Source organism: Rattus norvegicus, chromosome 3 (genome assembly GCF_036323735.1).
Source record: "Rattus norvegicus strain BN/NHsdMcwi chromosome 3, GRCr8, whole genome shotgun sequence".
NCBI classification, from domain to species: domain Eukaryota; kingdom Metazoa; phylum Chordata; class Mammalia; order Rodentia; family Muridae; genus Rattus; species Rattus norvegicus.
Genome location: NC_086021.1, coordinates 188,926,476 through 188,948,664, shown reverse-complemented (window position 1 = coordinate 188,948,664; position 22,189 = coordinate 188,926,476). Strand labels below are relative to the sequence as shown.

The 22,189-nt window shown below is 47.2% G+C and overlaps 1 protein-coding gene across 4 annotated transcripts in view; it reads left to right on the top strand.

Moving 5' to 3' along the window:
- Zbtb46 (zinc finger and BTB domain containing 46) overlaps window positions 1-22,189 on the top strand; it is a 74,180-nt gene that overhangs the window by 341 nt on the left and 51,650 nt on the right. For 2 of the 4 annotated variants that reach the window (XR_005501903.2, XR_005501902.2), the window contains exon 1: window positions 3,381-3,539. The exons of 1 other annotated variant lie outside the window; for it this stretch is intronic. The gene's annotated coding sequence lies outside the window, so the exon portion shown is untranslated. Of the gene's footprint in view, window positions 1-3,366; window positions 3,540-22,189 lie in introns of those variants that run through there. One more of the 4 variants, XM_008762510.4, reaches the window with a different exon arrangement.

Genomic DNA, 22,189 nt, shown 5'->3' with positions numbered 1-22,189 from the left:
GCTGGTTGTTGGGAAAGCAAGTGGCATGGGGGGGGTCCCTAAGGTTTACAGAGGATGGTGGGCTTGGTCAGCCACATGGCACTCTTAGTGGCCCTTAAGGTGGTGTTCCAGGTACCTAGGGTAGAAGGGGGGCACATTCTGAGGGGCTTTTTAATCAGGATGCACATTCATGGCCTGATCAGCTTCTGCACCCTTTTCTGGCTCCCAGAATGTCTGGCTTGTTGCTGCTAATTCCCGTAGGGTCTCCTGACATGCTCATACAGGTAGTTGGGGGTGACTTTTTCGTTGTTATTGTTTTTCAAGATGGGGTTTTATTAAATGACCCTGGTTGGTTTGGATCTCTCTGTCTCTCTGTCTCTTAGACTAGTTTGTCCTTAAATTCAGAGAGATCCACCTGCTTCTGCTTCCCAAGTACTGGTATTAAAAATGTATGTCACCCACACCTGGCTTGACTTTCTTTAGAAAAATTTTGTGTATGTGTGTGCATATGTACAGCCAGCTGCCCACTGAGGATAGATGAGGGTGTTAGATCCTCTAGAACTGGAGTTACAGGCAGTTGTGAGCTACCCATCCATTGGGAATATTGAGTGAGAAACAAACTTGGGTCCTCTGCAAGAGCAGCAAGTGAACAATCTTTTTTGGTTGTTTTTTGTTTTTGAGACAGGGTTTCTTTGCATAACCTTGGCTGTCCTGGAACTAGTTCTATATAGACCAAGCTGGCTTTGAACACAGAGATCTGCCTGCCCCTGCCTCCTGAGTGCTGGAATTAAAGGCACGAACACTCTTCTAAAACACTGAACTGTCTCTCCAGCCCCTGGGGTTGTCTATGGAATGGCCCCAATGGGTAGCATGGACCATGTGGCTGCAGGGTCCTGGCCAACTGTCTCTTTACATGTCTACTTCTCACTGCTGATGGCAGGGATCATGTCCATCTTCAGGGCACCTTGACAGTCCCCGACAATGGATGCTGAATGCCGTGGTCAGAGTACAACTGAGGCCAACCTATCTGTCTGTCCTTGTGAGCCATCTCTAGGGCAGGTCACTTGGTTTTGAGTTCCTGAGCCATTCTGGTTACACAGACAACAAAGCAAACACATCAAGGTGCCTGGGCCAACTCAGCCATGAACTAACTTCCTTACCCTCGGGTCTGTCAAGAGGTTCCAGCTACTGCTGTTTTGGTTTTTAAACAATTATGGGGCTTTTTAGCTTGAAGAACAGTGATGGAATGAAGATAAGGTGTCTTTGTCTCCTCTTCATGGGGCTATTCTTGACTCTCTCTACAACATATATTGTCTTCATGTCTAGGCCTTGTGCCCTGCTGTTGGCTTTTGCAGAGGAGAAGACAGAGAGGGATCTTGGTCTAGTTACTGGCAGTCCTGCTGGGGTGGAGGTGCAAGGGTGTGTGTACGTGTGTTGGAGAAAGGGGGTATCTGCTCATTTCTGAGCTCACAAAGACTTCCTATGAATAGCCCTTCTGGCATATGGGGTGGGCCTGTTAGTGTTAGACACCAGGTTTATAGGGGCTCCCTGAGCAATGACTGAGCCCCATTGTGTTCACAGGCAAGGCTCTACTACTGCTCCCAAATTCTGCATGGAAAACAGACATGGCAGCATATCATCTACACGAATCTCCTTGAAGGATGCTTTGGATGCCTAGTTACCTTGAGAAAAACTGGGGCTCTTTCTGAGGGACAGTGACCTTAGAGGTTTCCACATGCTTCCTTTCCTTCATGGGCTGCATCAGAAAACAAATTGAGGAAGGGGAATGACTATCTACAGACAATGCCCTTTGTCCCTTCAAAGGGAGGTTTACACAGCTGGACCCTCCTGGAGGTCAGAAACAGTATATCAGCTGAACTATGCCAGCCATACTTCTCCAAGGATAGAACACAGAGGTGGGCAGAAGTAAGTTGTGGGGGATTCACTTCAGACCAGATGTGCCAAAAGGGTCCTCCAGCAGAAAACCTGAGACTAGGGGCACCTGAGCCACTAGTGCAGCATAGATGCTTGCCTAGAGGCTTGATGAGTGGTTGGCAGGGCATGTGCACAGCCATCTCCTGGAGCCCACGAACAGTGAGTGAGTATCCCAGGTTTCATCTTTGGCTGGCAGACGTCTGCTTACTCTTGTTCACTCAAGGAGAATCCCCTCTGGCCAGTCCTCCCACTGCTGCCTGTGAATGCCTCCTCACACAACATGAGAAATCCTCCACCAGAGCGGGAGCCTCCCACCTCCCGAGGAATTCCGCTGGTGCCTGCCCCTCCTTGAGGCAGGCCGCGGACAGCCCAGGGCGCCTCGCGATTGGTTGGCCCAACCCCGGCTCAACTCCTCTATGCCCCTGGCCATCTACAGGCTCACCCCCCTTCCCGCTGCTGCGCCTGGGATGTACCGTGGTGGCCTTTAACCCTTACGCAGACCAGCCGGGACTGCCCGCTCCAGGTTCTGCTCCTCAACCGATCGAAGACACTGGAGGGAAGAAGGACGTAAGGGCCTCACTGCACCACTGGGGGCGGGGTGAAGAGACCTATCCGTGGCTATACCAAAATCGAGATGCCATCACTGGCTGGGAGCTGCGGGCCAAGTCAGGGTGGCGAGTGCCACTTTTCTGAGCCCCACACCCTCACCGGCAGTTGGATGACAAGACCGACGTGCGGCAGCCAATGCTCCTAGTTGGTCATATATGAGTCCCGCTTGCAGACATCGCCACGTGGCCCGCTTCCCAACGCTCTCCTCTCTGCGAGAGCGCCCAGGTCCCCGGATGGCGGGGGTGAAGACTGACCAGCCCCTTCTGGGCACCGCGCCCCTAGAGCGCGTTTTCTCCGCTCAGCGCGCCTGGAAGTCGCTAAGTTTGGGAGACGCGCTTTCCGCGACGGCTCTGCGGGGCTCGGGGGACAGCCGTGACCCAGTCTCGTGCGTCCCCAGGGACAGTGCACAGACATCGCGGGGTGCGCCTACCCGACCCTGCTGCGGTGAACTTGCCCAGCCCACCTCTCCCATCAGGTGGTCTCTGGTTGTGAGACTCGTGGGGCGCGAGCGTCGACCCACGGACCCCATTCCTTGCCACTCGCAAGCCCATGGGAGGGGGTTTCCCACAATGCCCAGCGAGCTCCAGCCCGCACTTCCGCTGTCCAGCCCCGCGGGAGGGGGGCGGTGGGCCGCCGGTGCTCCCGCGGCCACTCGGCCCCGGCCAGCCCGCTGCGCCCAGCCGCCGGAGCGGGGGGCGGGGCCGGCAGGCGGGGGCGGGGGCGGGACTGGGGCGGTGGCCGAGGCCAGGGCGCAGTGCGGGCCAATCAGCGGCGGCCGGGCGCGCGCCGGGGGCGGGGTCAGGGTCCGCGGGCGGGGCGCGTGGGGGCCGCGGGGCTGGAGCAGCGCGGGGGCGCGCGCCGGCCTGACGGACGGACGAACGGACCGGCGGGCGGACCAAGCCACCGGAGCGAGCGCGCAGCTCGGACCCTCCCGGACGCAGCTCTCGCCAGTGGCCGCGCGATCACCGGTCCGCGGCCACGGCGCCAGCCCGCGCCCGCGCCCCATGGGGTCACAGGTAAGCTGCGCCGGCTCATTGTCCGCGCGGCCGGGCTGGCGCACCACGCCGGGGCCGGGGCTAAAGCCCTGGCGGGAGCCGGAACCGGGTCCGGGGCGGGAGCTGGGCAGCTGCAGCCCTGGTGGCTGTGTCCCGGGCGCGCCCCCGCCCTGCCACTGGCCCCCCGTCCCGCCTCGCGGGGGCGCCCTCCTGGGGGCGATGGCGCCCGGGGACTACGCGGCCGGAGACCCAGGCCCGCGGGGCCACGGCCCGAGTGGCGTGGGCGGGGCGGCGCGGCAGGTCCCTGCGGGGTTGAGCGTAGAGGCGGCCGCGGCGCGGGGCTTCCCGGCCCCTTGGCACCTTCGGCAGCCACTGCGGCCGCCGGGGTCCCTCTTCGTCACCTCCGAAAGGGGATTTTTCCAGCTGGTAATTTCTGCTGCGTCAACGCCTGGCCCCGGGAGGCAGCCCGGGGGCGTCCCTGAGCCCCCCGCCCTCTCCGCCCTGTGCGTCCCCCGCCCGCTCAGCGGAGCCGCACCCGGACCCGCCCGCGCTGAGTTTGCCAAGAGTCAGAACTGCAGGAGGTGGGCCCTGCGGGTCCTTGGGGGTCATTGTCTCCCCAGGAGCTAGATGCCGATTGTTTTAGATTTCCATTTTAATAATGGGCCGAACTGGGGTGCAGGGCCCTCCCGGTGCGATGGAGTGGGCAGCGCAGATAAGACGCGGCGCTCAGAGCGCACGGAGCGCGCAAGGGAATCCGGTCCGCTACAAGTCGCGTCTTTGTTTCCCAGTAAATAGACCTGTCAGTTTCATAGGTTAGCGAAAGTCACTGTCAGACAACTCAATCCGGAGGGTAAAACTGGAATTTTCTGCATCATGGAGAGGGTTCTAGCTAGTTGGGGGATTTCTTGGTCTGGCTAGCGATTTCACTATTAGTAGGCGGAACCAGCTATACACAATAGGACTGGATCTGGGAGCCCAAGAACAAGCTAAATGGGGCAAAAAACAGATCATTTCTAACCCAAAGAAATATAAACAGAAGAAAGTTTGAAATTCTTAGCGAATTTCCTCCCGCTCTCATTGCTACATTCTCAGCGTGCATTTAGTGAAGGTTACAGTGGGAAGATTGTTATCAGAATGTAAAGAAATGCTAATTAGAAACTGTTTAGTGAACCGCCTAGGCACAGACACCTGTGCCTGGCGCACTCCTGTGCGTGCCTTGTCTCCCGTGTAGAACGCTGGATTGGATTCCTCCTCTAGGCTAACTAACTTCCCATTTGGGTGCAGATTCACGAATTCCGCTCTTGCTGGTCCTCGTCTTGCCAGTGCAAGGCAGTGTTTCCACTCAGGAAGAGAATAGTTTGTTCACCAAAGGAAATTTATAGGTTTTCCACGTGAATGATGAAGTAAAGTTTATTATACTGGGATTCCTCCATTTTGATAGATATTATGATATTAGGTACGTTGAACTGAAAAGTTTAGGATACATCTCCACATTATGGCAGAAAAGATAGTGATACTTAGGTAGAAATTATTGCAGATAGAAGTTTAGCATTTTCTTTGGAAACCTTGTAACCCCCCCCCCAAAGCAAACAGTGCTGGATGTTATTGCCTGTTTTCTCTTTAGTAGAAAGAACTCAACTTTGAGAGCCTAGAAATCAAAATCCAGCCTTGCCTCAAGCCTGCCCAAGGACAACATTTAATTAAGATTCTCATGACACTCACTACCTTGAATTTAAGACTTTTTCTTTCATTAGAGATAATTTCTATTAGGCTGGTGTTAGTGGCACACACCTTTAATACCAGCACTTGGGAGGCAGAGGAACCACTAATTTCGAGTCTAGCTTGGTCTACAAAGTGAGTTCCAGGACAGCCAGCGCTACAAAGGGAAACTCTGTCTTGGAAATAAAAAACCAAGACCAAAACAAAACAAGAAAGATAATTTCTATTCATGTTCTGTTGCTTTGTGTAAGTATGAAGTTATTCTGAGCTCACACCCCAACCTCCTCTCTTTCTGACTGGTCTCTGTTAACAGGGCCACTGCTGACACTTAGTGCCCTGCAACAGACATGGCAGGGTCAGGCTAGTCCACTTCCCTGTGACTTGTGGTGCTCCTTGGCCACACAGAGAAACCAGTGCATAAATGTCAAGAGATGGAGAAAATGTCCCACAGATTCATAGAAAATGCCTGAAGAATGGGGGGGGGGTGTCTGTTATTGCTGAAGATGCCTTATTTACAAACACTGCTAAATTGAATTATGTTTTAACAGTGAACTTCCCAACTTTCTCTTGTGTGGAGGTTTTCAAATTAAGGAAAATTGGGCCACTCTGTCCCTGTGGTCTGGTTTCTGGGGCGCTGATCAGCTGCTGTGCTATACTCCTTGAGGTCTTAGACCAGCCTCTGAGAACTGAAGAGGCCCATTTAGTGTACAGGGCAGAGAAATACTTGAGCTAATTTCTCAGAGTGAAGTCACTTTCTGTGCTTAGATATTCTTTTAGCTGTTAGTAAGAAGAAAGTTCTAGAAACCATTGTCTTCCCTTTAATCTGAACACTGGAATCCTTTGCACCTGCCTTAGACAGCCTTTTTCAGGAGCTTCATGGTCTTTTGTTTTCTCATTTTGAAAAAAAAATGGTTTTTTTTATTCTGCTTTGAAAACATTCTAATTTAAATTCTCTGGAGTGAGATTGGATTGTTAAGAATTTGAAGCTGAGTGTTGGTGTCGGCACACGCCTTTAACCTCAGCATTTAGGTGGTAGAGACTAGTGAATCTCTGAGTTCAAGGCCAGTATGGTCAAGAGTATGAGTTCTAGGTCAGGCTACACAGAAACCTTGTCTTGACCCTCCCCCTCACACACACAAAAGAAATTCCCTTTGAATCTATTACATCTGTGGGTGGGTAGACTCTTGTTGTTCTTCTTTTTCAAGACAGGGTTTCTCTATGTTGCCCTCCCTTACCTAGAACTCACTCTGTAGACCATGCTGACCTCGAACTCCTAGAGATCTGCCAGTCTCTGCCTCCCTGGTGCTGGGATAAAGACATGTGCCACCACCACCTGGTGAAACTTTTGTTCCTGGAGTTTGCTGAGTGGCCTGACCCCTAAAAATAAACAGATAAAGGAAGTGTTCTATTAAGACCAAAAGACAAGTCTTTGGAACACTGCCCACTTGTTCCACTCCTAATCTTCTGTCTGGTTGTTGCGGTCTTTGGCCTGGCCAGTTCTGGACTTGAACTTGTCTTAAGAGCTGGGCTCTGAGAACATGGAGTCGGTGAAGGATCAGCTTGTTTCTTTTCTCCTCTCCTCTTATTTTTTGGACAGGATTACTCTTTAGCTCAGGCTGACTTCAAACTTGGTATGTAGCTTAGGTAGGCCTCAGATTTGAGGCCTTCCTCTCAGTCCCGTCCCCCCCACACCCCCCAGCTGGGGACCGAACCCAGGGCCTTGCGCTTCCTAGGCAAGCGCTCTACCACTGAGCTAAATCCCCAACCCCCATCTCAGTTTTTTAAGCACTAGAATTACAGCTGTCTGCCACCACACACATGAAGTCTTCCTTTTGTTTTGTTATGTTTTGTTTTGAAACAAGGTTACATGTAGTCCAGGCTGGCCTAAAACCCACTAGGTAGCTAAGGATGTCCTTAAACTCCTGATCCTTTTGGCCTCCTACATAACGAGTATTCTAGATCACAGGAGTACACCACCAACCCTGGCTTTTCTTTCTTTTCTTTTCTTTTTTTTTTCTTTTTTCTTTTCTTTTTCTTTCTTTTTTTTTTTTTTTTTTGCCATAATTGCTTAACCACCTTTTTATTTCCCTCAGGTTTGTGCTCTGGTTTACTAGTGGAGCATGCCTGATGGTATTGCTTGTAGGTAGAGAAGAGAAAGAACACTTTCTGACCGGTTCTATGAAAGACTGAAAGGAAAGCAAAAAGAAGTCAGATTTGACCTAAGTATGACTTATGTAAGTTTCTATGCAGACTAATTTAATTTAGCGTCCCATTAGTGCCACTTAGTTTTGATTTATATTTTTTAATTACTGTGTATTTTATTTTTATTTATTAAGACAAATTTTCTCTGTGTATAGCACTGGGATTAAAGACATGTGCCACCTCCTCCCAGCCAGTAAGTATTTTAAAACATAATTTGGATTAAAAAATTACTAGTTATGGGTAGCGAGTTGGGAAACACTAGTATGTTTTTCAGCAGCACAAATGTAGCTTTCTGTGTTTTGACAGATAAGCTTTCTTAATTGTGTTAGCAGACATTCTAGCTTTCCTTTGCTGACTCTCCTCACCCCCTCCCGTTTTTGAGACATGGTCTTGCTATGTAGCCCACACTGGTCTGAAACTCAAGATCCTCCTGTCTCTTAAATGCTGGAATCAGAGATATAGATACCATCATGCCTCACCCCAGGGTTTATTACTCTTTTTTTTTTTTTTTTTTTGGCCATTCAGAACCTGGTATTAGCCAGACCTTAGGTCATTCAGGTCATTGAAAGTCATGTAGTAGAAAGACGTAGGTGGTGGCCACACAGATAGCTGATGTGACAGTAAGTGTGGGTAAGAAGCATCTCAGAGAATGTAGGCAAGATGAGGAGCAGTCCCGGAGTTCCTACAGATAATCTGAGGAGAGGGCCTTCAATATTACAGTCAGAGCCGGTACCCAGCCAGCCATGTCTTCCTCTGCTTTGTCAATATCGGATTGCTGGTGAGAGTCGGAAGATCTGGGAAAGAAAGGTGGTCTTGCTGGGCACAAGCAGTGGTTAAGTACATGTTGAAGCTTGTCTTAGGCACACAGGCCCTTGAGGGTCTACATGGGAAGACCCATCTTTGCTTTTTGAAAGCAGTGACATAGTTCTGCGGCTGTCTTATTACAGTGTGTACCGGTGCCCAGGGAGTGTACTGAGTTTCTTCTACATTTCCTGCCAGTAGTTCTTTAACTTCCGGCTGTCATTTCAGTTGCCCATGAAATAGGAAAGATCTATAAATTCACATGAATGATATGAATGATGGATTTTAGAAGACATCTTTTTTTTTTTTTTTTGAGACATGGCTTCTTTGTGTCTTGGACTGTGTACAGAGGGTTTAAGACTTTTTTTTTCTTTTTTCTTTTTTTTCAGAGCTGGGGGCCGAACTCAGGGCCTTGCACTTGCTAGGCAAGCGCTCTACCACTGAGCTAATTCCCCAACCCTGGGTTTAAGACTTTTAAGTGTGGGGTTTAGTTTTTCAGTGGTGGTGGTGTTGCTGGGAATTTGACTCCCAGCCCAACATACCCAAGAGCTATCTCTGTGAAAAGTGGATATGCTTGCGTGGCGTGACCCACTTGCTTGTGAACAGGTTACTTGTCTTAGTGTAGATCACCCAGAGAACTGGCAGTTTTTAACCCACAGTCTTTGATATCCAAGATTCAAGAGCAACTTTCTCTGAACCTCTACACACAGGGCTAGAACGAGGGCCTAAGGTGCACATATATTAGTAAAGAGGAAAGTGTTGTATTAAGTGCAAGAGAACATTTTCTTCAGGATTATTAGAGGAATCAGTGAACCAATGAATCACAAAAACTCTACCCTGTGCAAGACCATTGTTTTTGTTTTAAGTTTTACGTTTATATTTGTCTCTGTCTGTCTCTGTATGTCTCTGTCTCTCTCTCTGTCTCTCTCTCTGTCTCTGTCTCTCTCTCTCTCTGTGTGTGTCTGTGTGTGTGTGTGTGTGTGTGTGTGTGAGAGAGAGAGAGAGAGAGACAGAGACAGAGACAGAGACAGAGAGAGAGAATATGAGAATGTCTGTCGCCTGCCTACCATGTGAGTGGAGGTGACCAGAAGAGAGCACCAGATCCCCTGGAGCTGGAGTTAGAAATGGTTGTTCCCGGGATACTGGGAACCAAACTCAGGTCTTCTGGAAGAACAGCAAGTGCTCTTAACCACTAAGTCATCTTTCCAGACCCAGATGTTTTCCACTCTTAATGTCCACCTGCACATATTTGCTCTGTGTAATCTAATCTAGTCCTAGAACGCTTTCACTCTGTGAGACTTACTGCTGAATAAGTTCACCCTTTCTTGTTCTCTTTGATTTCTGGCTGGTTGATTCAACTCTCCTGTTATGGCGAGTAAATCTGGCTTCTCTTGGTTTTTCCTGAATTGCTCTGTTTGGCCTTATCCTAACTTTGGCAATACATTCTAATTTTATGGTTCCTTCTCATTTTCTGGCTCATTCTGTCTAAATCTGTGTCTAGTAGTGTATTCTCTCTGCAGCCTGTCTCTGTACAACTGGCACAGTAAAACCGCCTTTGCTGCTGCCACCACCACCTACCACCCCCCCACCACCTCCCCCCTCTCCACTCCTGCAATGCTCCCTTAAGTAGCTTCCTTTCCTCTCCTTGTGAGAGTGCAGCATATCCATTCCATCGAATCTTTCTCTGATTCATCACTTTTTCTGCCATCGAATTAGACATCACTTTCAAACATGGTTGCTTTCTCCCACAAATTTAACTTCATCTTCATTGTGTGGGATTAAAGGCTGTGTACCAAGGGTGTGTCTGTATTCCAGGAGGGATTAAAGGTGTGTACTAAGAAATGAGCCACACCACAGCTAGAAACTAGTTTTTTTGTTTTCAGTAAATAACATAATCTCTGGGTTCACAGTGTGAAAAAATATCCTGCAACACCTCTACATGTGTGCTATAGCGCTCATGCACACTAAATAAATACATGAAAGTAGAAATGGATTCAAGGACCGGGATGTAGCTCAGCTACAAATGGAGCACTTGCCTACTGTTTATGAGGCCTTGGGCTTCACCCCCAGCCCCAGGAGTGGGAAATGAGGCCATTGCTGGCTGTAAGGGCAACACAAACAGTGACAGGACCAGAAGACAGAATTGTTAGCATGTACAGCGCAGCTGGGCAGAGAGGGGACCCCAGCCTTGGAGGAACAAAGATGAGGGGGTTAGACTGCTTACAGCAAAAAGCAGGCTCAAGGCACACTGCACAGAACTCTGGCATGTACAGCTTCAGTGGGGTTGTGATTGATGAGTGCCCTCCAGTCCCTGAGACTTCAGATGGTCATCCTAGGAGGTTCAGGTCGGTGGTACAGGACTGTGTCTCCACCATATACCCATTGCAAATGAGCTGAAAAGAGAAAGTGGTCAAGTCTTGCCGTGGTGCTCAAAGTAGGTCTGTTCTGTGTTCTCATTCTCTCCCATTTAAAGCATGGAAGCCTGTGAGTGGCAGCATGCTCTTATTTAGGAAGTTCAAAGCCAGTTTGGGAATTTCTGAAAGAAGCAATTACTCATCTTCATTTAAAGATGAGGACAAACTGGGAACAGTTTGCTGTAACTGACATTCTCCCTCTCCCAATTTCAAGCAGAATCTGTGACCTTCTAAATCCTTTCGTTATCTTATGTATCAAGGGTACCTGCCCAACGTCAAAGTGTCAAGGTGACTTTATCTGTATGGTGGTTATCCTTCCAGGAAGCTAAGACACCTGCCTAAGACTAGACCATGGAGTGTCTGGTCTTGAGGAAGCTTCACATCACCCAAGCTTCTGCAGTATTCAAAACCTCCTTTCAAATACAGCTGACACTTATAGTACCCATCGCTTAGCCAGCATTCCCTTGTGTCTTCAGAAAAAGGTGTGGTCACAGAAGGTATGTGCCTAGAGTTCCAAGACACCAAAGGTCAGAAAGATGGTGGGACAGAGGAAAAGGGATGAGAACATGCAGAAGGAAACATATTCTGAGTAACATACATGATCATGGATGAAGTGTTCTTGAATGTTGCTTTTCTTCTTCTTCATGGAAAGCGCTTAGTGGACTGCATTTGTGTGGCTACTGTGCATATAGCATGTAGGTACTATGAATACGGTTTGTTTTCACTGTATATAGTATGGGTGCTATGTGTGCAGTGTGTTGGTGCTCTAAGTTCAGAGTTTGGGCATTGTGTGTGCAATGGGTGAGTTCTGTGTCCTTGTGTGGATGGTGTCCATGCTTTGTGAGTGCTATGTGTGCAATGTGTGATTACCATGAGTTCAGAGTATGGGCACTGTGCACACACAGTGTATGGCAGCTCCGTGTGCAGTAGGGTAATTACTGTGTGTGCCCTGTATTGGTGCTCTGTGTGGCTCTGTGTGGGTACTGTGTGTGCATATATTCTACAGTGTGTGGATTCTGTACACAAGTGTGTATGCTATGAGTTTAGTGTGTGGGTGCCATTCTGTTTTCTTTAATTGACTGGTGCCCGTTCCTGAAAACGTTTCCAAATCAAACATGGGAGCATGAAGAAGCTGCCAGTCCTGATGTATGGCTGAGCATGGTCTTGTGGCCCATCATAGACCCCAAAGTCTTGTAAACGTAGTCTTTCCCATTCTTCTCGTTGGGCAGCAGAAGTCCCTACATCTCAGACTTGTTTTTCATAATTTGCACATGTCAGCTCTGGGGATGTTTCCAAGGCTTTCAGCAAATTCCCATTTGGGATCTGTGTCCCACAGGAAAATACCCTGGCAAGTGTTTTGGGAGTTACTTCAGGGCCTTGGCCTGTAGCTGGGAAGTACTCAATAGTCCGCCCTGCCCTCCTGGCTGCCTCTACCTATCAGAACCACTGTGGCCGCCATCCATACAAGGATGTCAGCTTCCCAACTGATCGCCTGGGTGCCATCTATTCCTCCAGCGTTAACAGCTCTGAGAATTTCCTGTGCATTAGAGTTGACAGGTGGTTTTCCTACAGTAACTTTGCAGAAGAGAAAGTTCTTGGTTCTTGTGCTCACTGAGTGAAATTATCCTGGGCAGTATGACTTGGGCAAGCCACCCAGGATCTTATGTTCTGAGACCTTGGAGTAAATATCGGGAAGATACTGTTTCCTGGGATTACTAACCCTGGATTCACTTGTAGAATGATTCTGAAATGAAACTAAGAAAGTCAAGATACTTAAAACCACACAGGTGCTTATTAAATACCAGGAATGCTCTGTCCAAAACAAATGAAACCATTGAGGTGAATAACACACTACAATTAGATGTTTCTTTTTTTTCTTTCTTTTTTCTTTTCTTTTCTTTTTTTTTTGGGGGGGGTTTCAAGACAGAGTTTCTCTGTGCAGCCCCTCCTGCCTGTCTTGGAACTTGCTCTGTAGACCAGGCTGGCCTCAAACTCAGAGATCTGCCTGCCTCTGCCTCCTGAGTGCTGGGATAAAAGGCATGCACACCATGCCTGGAGTTTCTGTTTATCATTGATTCTTAAAAGTGCTCATGCGGGGCTGGGGATTTAGCTCAGTGGTAGAGCGCTTACCTAGGAAGCGCAAGGCCCTGGGTTCGGTCCCCAGCTCCGGGGGAAAAAAAAAAGTGCTCATGCTTATGCACTGCCACTCTGGCTTTGTTTTTTGTGTTTGTTACACTTGGGTAACATCGTAAGTGGGAAACGTCTGTGTTTTTCTGTGAGGAGATGGTTCTTGCTCATTTTCTAGAAACCCACCACACATGAGGAATAATGAAGCAGGAAATTTTTTAACTTAATTTTTATTAAGTTATTATTATTTTTGAGACAGGTTTTCATTATGTTGCTCTTTCTGTTTAGAATTCACTGTGTAGACCAGGCTGGCCTAGAACTCACAGAAATCTGCCTGCCCCTGTCTCTTTAAGTGCTGGGATTAATCCCTTTAAAGGTGTGCACCACCATCTCTGGCTAACAGGGAGAATTTTAATCTTTATGCTCAGGAAGTTTTTAAGAACTTTTCAGAAACCATGAGCATGCCTTCTATGGGACACATGTTTTGTGGCTAGCACACTAGACAGCTGAACAAGGAGTTTTTACTGTTAGGTTCATATTGCATTTTCTAGTTTTTTTTTTTATGTTGTTGGCAGATGAAACAAGAGGGAGTAGAAGGTGACCCTAATGACCCTTCTGGTTTAAGCAGTTTTTTTATGGTGGCGCATAGATTTTGGGAGCACAAAAACATATCAGAGATGGAAAGCTGGTTTTGACAATTCCTTTGCTGCTTCTCTGCTGGTCTGACCTTCTCATTATTGTTGATATTTCACATTTATTCCACGTGGAATTGCAGGAGATCTTGAGAAGTGTGTGTAGTTTCCAACTAGCATCCGTGCTACTGTGTGGCTATAGGAGGCATGTGCAGTGACAGCATTCTCAGTCTGGAGCTAAACCACCAACACCCACTGATGCCTGTGATTTCCAGGTATACCCAGAGCCTGCTGGTGCCTGAGAGAGAGGGATGGGCATTCAGGAGCAAGACAACAAGCGTGGGGTGGGAGTAGGCAAATCCTGATGTGCTCAGAGTGTTTTCCTTTGAGTTCAGAAAGTTCTTGCTCCTTGAGGAAGCACAACCTGAGCACAGTGTCTGTCTGCTGTCAAGCTCACCTGTGGGCCGTCCTGTTTCTTGTCTAATTTATCACAATTTTTTTTCAGTCATGTTGATTGTTGCCTTGTCCTAAAAATATCCATGGAGTTACAAGTTTGATGTCTCGGTTTATTTTTTTATTATTTGTTTAGATTGATTTTTATTTTATGTGTATAAGTATTTTGCCTGCATGTGTATTTTGTACCATACCTTGTGCCCATACAAGTCATTTACCCTCCTGAAAATGGAGTTCCAGATTGTTGTGATCCACCAAATGGATGCTGGGAACCAAACCCAGGTCCTCGGCAAAAGCAACAGCTGCCTTTAACCACTGAGCTATCTCATGCCCACTACTCCCCTTCGGTTTTTCAAGACATGTTTGTTCTGTGTAGCCCTGGCTGTCCTGGAACTTGCTCTGTAGTCCAGGCTGGCCTCAAACTCACAAAAGATCCACCTGCCTCTGCCTTCCTAGTGCTGGGATTAAAGGCATGCACTGGCCACTGTGCGGTGATAATTTTTTATAACGTGTGCATGCACAGGTTTGCAGGTGCATGTGGAAGTCAGAAGTTTGGCTGTTCTGTATCTCTGCACCCCAGACTCTTTGCAGGGCTTTAAGGGATGTACTTTCCAGCCTCGCCATAAAACTGCTCAGTGAGAACTTGGTGGCTGAGGTCACGTTGCTCCCAGGTAAAGATTACCAATGCCATCCCAATTTGTGGAAAGTAGGGTGCTATTTGTATGGGTGCCAATTTAACTTTTAATACTGCTTAAGAATAGCCACACGGTACTTTACATATACTTCTTTTTTGGTGTTTTGGAAGCCAGAGGTCTAAGATTAAAGTGTCTATCAAATTCTCCTCTCTCTGGCCCAGGACAGTTCTTGTTTCGTCCACTGTGAGGTGTTGGTAGCTGTTCTTCATTTATACACTTGTTTGTCCACTCTCTGACTTCATCCTCACATGACTCTCCCCATCGTGTATCATATCGGTTTAGGTCCACCCACTCTATAAGGAGTTTATCTCAACTTGACCATGCCTACAGAAACCCTGAGGTCTCATTTAAGGTTGCTGGAGGTCAAAGCCTCCACAGACGTGTTGGTTTCTGACACTTTTCCCGTATAGATTGCTTAGTGTAGTATTTATCAAGGCCTCTCCAGGTATCACTAGCTGTCACCCTCATCAGCCATGATATCCTTGATGGTCTTGTTATTTACAGCAAAGATGGCAGCTAAGCAGCAAGCCAGCTAATATGAACTGTAAACCTGCGTGCTCCTCAAGCCTGCAGCAAGCTTGAGAGTTTTCAGCTTAGGGGTCAGCAGTGAACAGTGAACTAGACACTGGCAAAGGTAGCAATGACTTAAGGAGAGATTGAAGTGTCTCTTTTGTTGACAGGACCCTGGGAGATGCAGCAGAGAAGGAGCAAGGTGGAGTGAGATTGATTGACACTTTGGGTGTGATGAGTAGACATGGAGCCCAAGTACTGGCAGGCACTTGGAGGCAGCTGAGCTATTGAGACTGTGTATCTAGACAGGTCGCAGGTCCCCATGTTTGTCTTGTCCCTGCACTTGTTTTCATCTGGGCCACCAGGTCATGACTGATTCCTGGCTCTTTTTCTTCCTTGGGAAACAGATACATTCTAGCAGCCTCTTTCGGAAAAACATTTTGTGTGAGTGTGTATATGGTGCTAGGGATAAAACCCAGGGCCTTGACACATGCTAGACCAGTGTTTTATGACTAAACTAGGTTCCCGTCACCAAAATGGCAATTAAAATTTCCCTGGAAATGAACAACAAATTCTAAAGTATATTATGGAAACTTGGAAAGATTTGGTTTGTGATATAGAAACATAAAATAAATTTTTGTGTGGTGGAAATAACACTCAGCTTTTTTTTTTTCCTTTTTTTTCAGAGCTGGGGACCGAACCCAGGGCCTTGCGCTTGCTAGGCAAGCGCTCTACCACTGAGCTAAATCCCCAACCCCTAACACTCAGCTTTTTAAAAAAGATTTATTTATTTTATTTATATGAGTACACCATATCTATATTCAGACACACCATAAGAGGGCATCAGATCCCATTACAGATGGTTGTGAGCCACCATGTGGTTGCTGGGAATTGAACTCAGGTCCTCTGGAAGAGCAGTCAGTGCTCTTAGCCACTGAGCCATCTCTCCAGCCCAACAGTCAGCTTTGAAGTACAGATGGATATAAAGTTTTCCAGGGTTGCACACGTAGCTTAGTTGGTAAAGTACTTGCTTAATATACCTAAAGAACTGGATTTGAACCCCAACACCCCATGAAACCAGTGGGCTAGGTGTTGTGACACATGCCTTTAATATCAGCACCTGGGAGGCAGAGACAGGCTGATCTCTGGGAGTTCTAGGCCAGCCAGAGGGTTAATAAATACTGAGAGCCTGTCTCCAGCAACAACAATCAATTAATAGACCAGTGGTGGTAGCTAGCATACACTTATCATCTCAGCCCTTACAAGATGAAGGCAGAAGGAAGACAGCATCCTTAGCTATTTAGTAAGTTTGGGGCTAGCCTATGCTATGTGAGACATTGTTTTTTTTTTTTTTTTGTTTGTTTGTTTTTTAAAGAGTAGGGAATGGGGCTGAAGAGATGGCTCAGAGAGTTGAGAATGCATGCTGTGCAAGTCTGCCAACCTGAGTTTCATCCTTGGAACTGTAGAAGGCGTGCTCATGGAACCCATGCAAAAGTGGAAGGGGAGAACTAGCCTGTATAAGAAAATTCTGAAAGAGCTTTTCAAGGTACCTGCAGCAGCCATGGTTAGCTGTGAGAATGTGGCTTGTCTAAAATGGACTCCTTTGGTCCAGCTCGAAGCACTCCTTGGACTGCAGGGGTGGGCCTGCTGTCTCTGAGGGTCACTTAGAGTGTGGCCCTGGCTTGAGGTGAGAGACTAAGCGAGGTGGGTCCTTCTGCAGATATGAGTATGTCTTCCAGTGGGACAAGGTGTCTAGAAGACAAGAGCCATATCTGTAGACTCAGGTACTAAAGTCTGACACGTTCACTGTTATCACTTGACTACATACTTTCCTACTTGACTACATACTTTCCCGGTTCTATAAAAGGGACATTTGTGTATAAGAATGAAAAGCTTTAGATTGGCTGGTGAGCCTAGCTCAGCTGGTGATAGGTGCCAAGCCTGAAGACTTGAGTTTGATTCCCAGAACCCACATGGTGGAAGGAGAACCAGGACAACATCAAGTTGTCCTCCACCCTCAACACCCATGCCATGGCATAGTGCTCCTTGCATAAATATATATAATTTTAAAGCTTTAGACATGTTTGGATGTACACAAACTTAACGACATGTCCCTGTCTACCGCTGCAGTGACTCCTGGGACTCTGCTCTGCCCCGCCTGTCTCTTCTTTTCTTTGAGTAATTTAAACAAATCTCAGACAGTTTTGTCTTTGAGCGTTTTATACCCTGTAGGTCTAGCAGAGTAAACCACCCAGAAACCTGTTTGCCCCACACTGAGCATGCCCGGTTGGGTCCCTGTTTCTCAGATTATCTCATGGTGGGGTGGGGCCTCTGAACTTTCTTTTATTCTGGGAAATTTTCCTCTTCGTTGTTAAGGAATCTGTCCTGTGGGTTCTCTGTGTGGAGCTCATGATGTAGTGACCTGGAGCGAGTGTCCTGGACTAGAGTAGTATCAAAGGGAAGTACAAACTCACCTTTAGTGGGCAGGTGTGGGGCAGGTCCTTCTGTAGATGTATAGTAATAATATTTCACTTGAACTCCAATTTAACGTATCTTTAAAAAAATTAATCTATTTGCGTATATGGTATATGTTCATGTGCAGAGGCCAGAAGAGGATGCCCAGTTCCCTCTCTTTTATTCTCTGCCATATTCTTTTGGGAAATAATCTCTTACAGAACCTGGAGCTAAACTGGTATCCAGCAATCCAGTGGTCCTCCTCTCTCTGTCTTCCACAGCTTAGGGTTGCAGGGACATGCAGGCATGCCCAGCTTTTTATATGGGTGCTGGGGATTTGAACTCAGGTCCTTAGGTTTGCACAGCAAGTGCTTTTACCTTCAGAATAACTTCCTCACCCCCAATTGAATCTCCTCTTTTTCTCTTTTTTCTCCTGCCCTCCTCTCTCCTCTCCTCCCTCCCTCCCTCCCTGTGTATGCGTTCGTGCGTGCGTGTGTGTGTGTGTGTGTGTGTGTGTGTGTGTGTGTGCATGTGTGCACGTGTGTTTGTGTTTGTGTGCATGCACAAAGGCCAAGGAACAACCTGAGGGAGTCAGTTCTCTACTTACCATGTGTATTCCAGGGATTCAACTTGGGTGTCAGGCTTGGTGGCAAACACCTTTACCATTTAGTAAATATACTACCTTAGCCATCTCATCTGGCCTGGTCCTACTTCAAAAAATATTTAGGGCTTTATACTTTAGCCAAAACATAAGGAAACAATATGCATGTGCCTTTTTTTTTTTTTGAGGAGACTCATATAGATTCTTTAAATGAGTTATCTTGTACGCGATGATAAACCCAAGAGTTAAAATAGTTTCAAGGGGTTGGGGATTTAGCTCAGTGGTAGAGCGCTTGCCTAGGAAGCACAAGGCCCTGGGTTCGGTCCCCAGCTCTGAAAAAAAAGAACCAAAAAAAAAATAGTTTCAAAAGCTTTTTTTTTTCCCCAAAAATCCTAAATTTGCTATTGGCTAATAAAGCATAGGGATATCTTGTGAAATTCTTTTAAACCTCAAACATGTCTCAGTTCTCTCATTTTCAGTTGGTTTCTATTTAATTTTTACCAAAAGCACAGATTAGGTTTGCTTCTCCTTCCCCTCCACCTTATCAAAGCTAGCCTCTAAGTGGCTCTGTAACTCAGGATGGCCTTGGATGACCTTCTCCCTCTTCTTCCGGACTGGGATTACAGGAGTATGTCTCTCGCCACACCTGCTCTCCCCTTATAGTAGGAGAGACGGATGTGTAATTTTACTTAAAAGTAGTCGTTTCCAACTAGTGAAAATTTCTTATGAAAAAAATGGCTACTTCAGTGGTCAACACTAAACATTTACTTTGCTATGTGTCAGGTTGTTTCTTTTGAATATTTTCATGTACACTTCTCATCTTGAAATTAAGACCTATTTTTGCTGTTTTCCCCCCTCGCAGATAAATGGTCTTTATCCATAACAAGCACTGGGTCTTGAAACACATATTCGGTTCCTCCAGAAAGGTAGAGTTGATAAACCAGACATAGCACTTGAGGTGTAGGTTTGGTTCTAGGAATACTAGAACTCTGGAAGCAAAGTGGACATGCTCATAGTGTGGTCCACTCTCTGATCCACCCTGTGGCCGGAAGGGAGCTGTCTTCTGGGCAGGGAGGAGCTGAGTTAAGGAAGTACCTGACTCAGCCATCAGAGAATCCTGGTAAATAGCATGGCCTGACAGTCCAGGCAGGTTAAGGTCACTGGGTATTGAGTACCCAGGTGACTCACAGGCTATCAATCTGGGCCTAAACTGTATACCATAACTTCTGTAGGAACTGAGAGATTCTGGCTCTCAGATTACTTGTGGCTTTGGGCATGGGGCTCCCGGAAACCTTGCACCAGACATGTGGTGAGGGTACATCCTGCCAGAGCTGCCCGCAGGCCCAGAGCTGCCCGCAGGCCGGTGGGGGCATTTCTATCTGTTCTGGGAAGTTGGTGCTTGGGCAGCCTCTCTGTGAGAGGCAGGCAGGGGAACCAGTCTCTGTGTTTTCAGGAAAGATGCTGCCCTACGATAGACAGCTTTGGGATTCTAGGTGACAGAAGGGCAACAAGTCTCACCTGACTCATGGCCTTCATGACAGGGAAGTTTGTGGGAAGTCACAGGTACAGGCTCTGCCTGACCTTCCCAGTTCCAGCCTTCACAGGAGGAATGAGGTGTTGAGTTTAACCTCCTGGGCACTGACATCCCACTTGGTGGTCATATCTGATTTTTTTTTCATGAATAAGGAACTTACTTTTCCAGAGAAAAAGGGTGAAGCAAATGTTCTAAGTCTTGACAGGTCTGTCTCACCTAGAGGGGAAGGGGAACAGACACACACACATTCTCTCTCATAATTTAAAATTTTTAAATCTTATTTTTAATATTGGTTCTTAAACATTTTAACCTTCCTTTTAGCCCACCACATACCAGAGGTAGTGGGAAAGAAGGGATATGGGGAAAGTGGACTTGTTTAGAAGTGGTTCTTTGGGGCACCTCCCATCTGTGTTGTCTGGAAATCGACAGTGTAGTCCCCATAGAGGCAGCTCAATCCCTCACAAACATTTCATGGATATATCAGCAGTCAGGCTCGGGAGTCAGGATAGTGAACAGGAATCAGTAGTGGTGGCAGAGACAGCTATGCCTCAGCCATACCTTAGCCTCGTCAGCCTCCACACAAGTCAGTAGCAGGAGGGACCAGCAGGAAAGCCAGGAGAAGTTCTCGGCTGTGCCTCTCTCAGAAAAACGAAGCTCAGTGAAGACGTGAGACCAACAAGCATTGCACAGCCAGCTCTATGAGCAAGCGTAGCTCAGCTTCCATCACTGTCCACCCAGTCTTTTTTTATACTCCCTCCATACGTCACGTGTCCTCTACGGGTCTCACTCAGCAAATGTCTAGCCTCAGTACATGTGTCTGTCTCAGCTGACATCATTCTGTCAATCAGTCCCAGTCCACGGAAGTGGCAAGAAACTACCACACCACCAGAGCTTTTTTGGTGGTGTTTCTAGCAAATAGAGCTAGCAAGTCCTAGCAAATAGAGCTCAACCGTGTAATGTAAGGCGGAACAATGTGTGTGTTGTTATTGAAGAATCTTTCATCTTGTGTCCTTTCACATGCTTGCTTTAGCAGACATCCTTTCATCTGTGTCCACTTTAGGAAAATGTTCCTTCATGTGTTTGCCCCAACAAAACACCATCCAACATGACCGACTTTCCAGAAAACCCTGAAGTTCCCACTTGACACACCCTCTCTTCCTCTTCTGGTTTCTGTGCAGTTACCATATGCGCTGCTGAGCACTGATGCAAACGGCAGTAGCGCCTCCAGTTGGGGTCCTCGGCCATTTTCTGATGGTTGGGCATTTGAGAGTTTTTATTTTCCCTGATAGGCTGTAGTTCTTAGAACAGTGGAGGTTTGGGGTAGTTCCCTTTATAGAGTACCAAAGTTAGAGTCAGTGGGCCAGAAGTGGGGACATGTTAATGCATTCTCTCCCCAAATTCCCCAAATTCTCTCTCTAGTATTCCTGGCTGATTCAGGACAAGAAGGCACAGCACTGGCTGGTGTATCACCATCTTTAAGAACCTAGGACCTCACATCACTTCTGACCAGCAAAATGCATCTAGACCTCTAGACCTCAGGGAGGTCTTTTTTTTATACTCTTGATTTCTTTAGGTGTTTATTTAAGGTTTCTTTTTTCTTCTTTATTTACGTTTCAAATGTTAACCCCTTTCCCGATTCTCTCTTGTGTTTCTTTTTTTTTTTCTTTATTGGATAGTTTATGTATTTACACTTCAAATGTTATCTCCTTTCCCTCCTTCTCCCCATCCCCATTCTTCATGAGGATGCTCCCACTCCCACCCACCCACTCCCACCTCAACACCCTGGCATTCCCCTACATTGGGGAAATGAGCCTTCACAGGACCAAGGGCTTCTCCTATTGATGTCAGACAATGCCATCCTCTGCTACATATGTGACTGCGCCATGGGTCCCTCCATGTGTACTCATTGGTTGTTGATCTAGTCCTTGGGAGCTCTGTGGAGTTGGTTGACATTGTTGTTCTTCCTATGAGGTTGCAAGCCCTTTCAGCTCCCCCAGTCCTCTAATTCCGCCATTGAGGTCCTCGTGCTCAATCTGATGGTTAGCTGCAAGCATCCTCATCTGTATCAGTAAATCTCTGGCAGAGTCAGGAGACATCCATATCAGGCTCCTGTCAGCAAGCACTTCTTGGCATCAGCAATAATGACTGGGTTTGGTGACTGCATGTGGGATGGATCCCCAGGTGGGGCAGTCTCTGGATGACCTTTTCTTCAGTCCCTGCTCCAGTTTCTGTCCCTGTATTTCTTCCCATGAGTATTTTTTTTCTCCCTTCTAAGAAGGACTGAAGCATCCACATTTTGGTCTTCCTTCTTCTTCTTCTTCTTTTTTTTTTTTTTTTTTTGATTCTTTTTTTTGGAGCTGGGGACCGAACCTAGGGCCTTGCGCTTCCTAGGTAAGTGCTCTACCACTGAGCTAAATCCCCAGCCCCGGTCTTCCTTCTTCTTGAGCTTCATGTGGTCTGTGAATTGTTTCTTGGATAGTCCAAGCTCACAGTGAGTGCATGCCATGTGTTATTTAAGGTTTTAACATT